Consider the following 4,192-nt stretch of genomic DNA (forward strand, 5'->3'; position numbering starts at 1 on the left):
CTCCCTCCCGATCCCTGCCTGGTCCCAGCCCCAGCCCCACTCCCTCCACCTTCCCCTCCCACCCCTCGTGGCCCTTTCCCCTCCCCCTGCAGATTTTCCTACTGGGAGGGTCGCGCGCACACATGTATGCACACACACAACCCCGCCCCACAATCCTTTTTCTATCTCCACCTATACTTAGGTAGCCCAGCATTTCTTGGGCAGTGGCAGCAGCAGCTCTGCCCAGAAACTGTGGCAGCTGGCCAGGTCTGGCACCCTCTTGCAGGGAAAGCTGGGAGTGCAGTAGGCATGCCCCAGGCAGGAGCAGTTAGGATTCAGCCCTATGCAGAGCACAGCAGGGGCAGCCGCTGTCAGGGCCAGATACAATTAATCAGTGGTTGCCTGCCTGCGGGCCGGATCCAATCAGCTGGCAGGCTGAATCCAGCCTGTGGGCTGTATTTTGCCTACCCCTGCTGTAAGCTATTTGCAGCTTTTTTTTAACAACTGCCTTTTAAGGAAGGAAGATTGTGCCCTTTTGGCTCAAGTCAGCAGCTTGAGTATGGACAAATGAACAAATTACACCAATGTAAAAGGGACCAAAGTGTTACCAAGAGTCAATTGTTCAATGTTAGCTGTCTATCTGCGTGGTCTTAGCCAGGACCGGGCAAAATATGGCTCTTAGCCCACAGGATGTGAGTTTCTTTCCCCAGGAATGATGCCCAAGTTAGTGTGGTTTAGCCTTCTGTGGGCTAACAAACCATTACAGCAGAGAAGCTGAGGCATGGAGATCTCAGCTCCATTTTAACTTGCTGTAATTTTTGTTTGATCCAAGTGTTCAAAGTGGTTGTTACGTAAATAAACTGTGTTATTTCATTAGAAACAAATGCTGAAGTTTCTAAGAGTGTTCACTTCAGTCTTTGGATCCTTCAGTCTTTGTAACCTAACTGGAGCCACGTTGGGCACCTTAGACTTGATCCAAAGTCCACTGACACATTCCTAATGACTCCTGTGAACTTTAGATCAGGAGTTCTTTATACAGAAGGGCACAGCTGTAGCAGGAAGCCACCTTTGTTCCTCCCCAAAATCTCTGTGCTGTGACAATTTGATTAGGATGGGCCCAGCAGAGGAGACACACCCTTACCCTATCTCTTTAGGTAACCTGAGCTGGCTACATTCCTGAGGGATGGGGGAAACCTGCTCCCTCTGCCTACGTGACTGGTATCAGCTACCTGGGTGAGGGGCTTCTACCTGGTGGGCTAGAGTCTGCCCGGCAACTAGTGATGTATTTCAAATTGGTTGGCTGACAGCCAACTGGAGCTGGCCTCCACTGGACCAGGTGAATGAGGTCACAGGGGCTATATAAGTTAAGACTGCCCAGGAGGAGGGGGCAGCAGCCATGCGGGGGACTTAGACTTAGAGAGGAGCTTTACCATCTGAGACGGGCTCTCTCCCCCATATCTCATGAGTGAGGAACGGCCTGCCTCCAGAGGGAATCTCCAGCAGCCTCGGGATAATGCTTGTAAGTAAGCTACTTGAGATCTGGTTAGATATCTAGCTGGCAGTAACTCAGATGCGTGATCAAAAGGCTACCTCAGCCAAACTGAGGTAGCCTTTTGATCACGCATCTGAGTTACTGCCAGCTCTGCCCCAGACCCCAGTCCTACCTGTCCTCTTCCTGGACATTGCTCCTTGCCTGCTGTGGCCCCATCCCATCTGCCTAGCCCAGCATACCCTGCCTATGGGGGGGTCACAAGCCAGTGTCTATAGAGACCCCACCCAGCTACTCTGTCCAGTGCCCCAGCAGTGGGTATGGCATGGACATGCCCAGAGCTCGATAGGACCAATTTCTCTTCCTCCTGCCTCTCCATGCCAGGCTGGGTCAGCACTCTCTCCGTCACACCAAACCAGGTCAGCACCCTTCCCCCCGCCATGCTGGGTCAGCACCCCGCAGCCCACAACAGCTCATCAAATCTCCTTAAGTGGCCCTCCAGCCCAAATAATTGCCCACCCCTGGGCGAGATGACCACAGTTGTTCACTCTGGCCTCATAATTTATGAATCTAGTTAAAGCAGGTTTGCGTAACTGCTACTACAGCATGAAGATATGTGCACGGTGTACTTTGAAGAATCATCGAGGCTTCATTCAGACCCTGAATTCAGTGGGTTGTATCAGTAATGGCACACAGGAGTTTTCTTGCCATGGGGACTGTCAGCAGTCTAGAGATATACAAAATAACATCTTTCACTAAGACAATGCCCATAGAGCATTCATTTTGAAAGAATCCTACAAGTAAAGCTAAAGGGGTGGTGATATTTTTCAAGTCTGGGCAGCTAGTGTGGAATAGCCTCAGTGTTTGATTATAGACCAGATGTAGGTAGCTCCTGGTTGCTGCATCTAATTAAATCCAATTTTTAGGAACATTTGACTGGATGGGACTCTATGGGCCACTGAATCCAACCCTATGTGTTCACAAGCAATCTTTTATCCAAAGAGACTTAAAAATGGTCTACTCCAGCCCCTCCCACATGCTACAGCTTTGAAGCATCTCATAGAAAATGAAACCAAAACCACCCTACAACATTTGAAAGATAAAAAGCAAGAGAGACAAGGGCATAGCCAATGTCCTTTCCTTTTAATGGAATTTATTAGGTCATTATATACTTACAGACCAGGACATAAATTTTTGACAAAAAGTTTTTGTTGGAAAAAAATAACTGTTCCATTAAAATTGACTTTTTTTCAAGGATTTTTAAATCAATGTTGTTGGAAATGTACATGAAATAAAGTTCAAAACATAAATGTATTATTTGGGGAAATCATTCCTGAAATTTTCAAGATTCTGCTTCACATATCTTTTTAAAAATCATGCTGAATTTTGTTTCGCTTTCATTTTTATCATTTTTACATCTTTTCCTGACCTGTAACACATTACATGACACAATCTAATAGTCTGCCTATCTTGTATGCATACCAGACCAGCCTCTGGCTTCTTTACTATTCATTCCAACCAGGAAGAGCACACACCAACTGCTGAAACCTCCTTAGCCTGACAAAGGGTTTTTGAACCCGAAAGCTTGCTTAAAAATTGTTTTCCAACTATTTAAGTTGGTCTAATAAAAGATACCAGATACCAGATTCACTCAAAGAACCTTGTCAATCTAATAGTGAACATTTCTATCCTTTATTTAAAACATTAAAGACTGCTGCTACTTAGTTCTGAGATATCTTGTCTTCTTGTCTAGATCATAGTCCCTGCTGCTTTTACTGTAGTATACCAGAGTGAAATTTTGTAGGCAAAATAGCCCAACATGAGCAATAGACATTCTTTGAAAGTTTCCAAAAGTTGGGCTTGAACTCACAGTCTCTTGGTGCAGTGCAGTTGGTGAAAAGAGGAAGAAAACACAGCTTAACACCTTCAGCCACCCCAGTTAAGAGCACGTGGCATGCTTACTTTGGCAGGCAGTGGTACCTTCAAGTGTGCTGTGCTGCTCCCCATAGTCTGCCTCCTGGACTGGAAGCAGTGTATCTGCATCCAGGCTAATTGGGACAGGCTGTCACACCTGTGCTAACTAGTCCACTTGAAACAATGTGTAAATCCAACTAGCTGAAGAGGCAGCTGGTCTGGAGCAGTCTGACATGTTTGAGGACAGAACTGCCTGGCGTGGTAGGTTTGCTGAGTCGACATGCTGCCAGTTACTCTGACAAGAAAATATCTCCAATCCTTTTAGTTTCAGTGGAGGCCTTGCTTTCTGCACATGCACATTGCACTCTCCAACTACATCAGTTTAGCTTGTGGCCTAGGTTCCAAACTTTACACGTAATTACTTTTTTTCTGTACAGCTTCCACAAAGGGGTGAGGCCGCATTTACTGAGCCAGATGTTGAGTAACTAATTGGATTAAGGAGGTAAAGCTGTGACCAGTTTTCGATCCATAAAACAGGTAGAATAAAAAGTGATTCTGGAAACCACTGCTTTTGGAAAAAAACTGTATCTTGGGAACTCCTTTCCAAAGAAACCACATTTGAACCACTAATGTTGCCTATAATACACAGTAAAATGTAAGGCAATCTAAGTTGGCATGTGGTTTTTAGAGTACTTAGAATAATTATTTTTTAAACAGTAAGCTATTCTCAGCCTTAATTATAGCCAAGCTGCCATTCATCTATAATGACTACACAAGTTCCTGCCAGCGGGTGTCCCTCACACAAATATC

General features: G+C 45.7%; 1 protein-coding gene across 1 annotated transcript in view; it reads right to left on the minus strand.

The window, feature by feature from the left end:
• Positions 1–4,192, minus strand: part of GRM1 (glutamate metabotropic receptor 1) — a 427,931-nt gene that overhangs the window by 368,121 nt on the left and 55,618 nt on the right. The window lies entirely within an intron of this gene.

The sequence above is a fragment of the Gavialis gangeticus genome, unplaced genomic scaffold (assembly GCF_001723915.1).
Source record: "Gavialis gangeticus isolate Ggan-Ray unplaced genomic scaffold, GavGan_comp1, whole genome shotgun sequence".
Lineage (NCBI taxonomy): Eukaryota > Metazoa > Chordata > Crocodylia > Gavialidae > Gavialis > Gavialis gangeticus.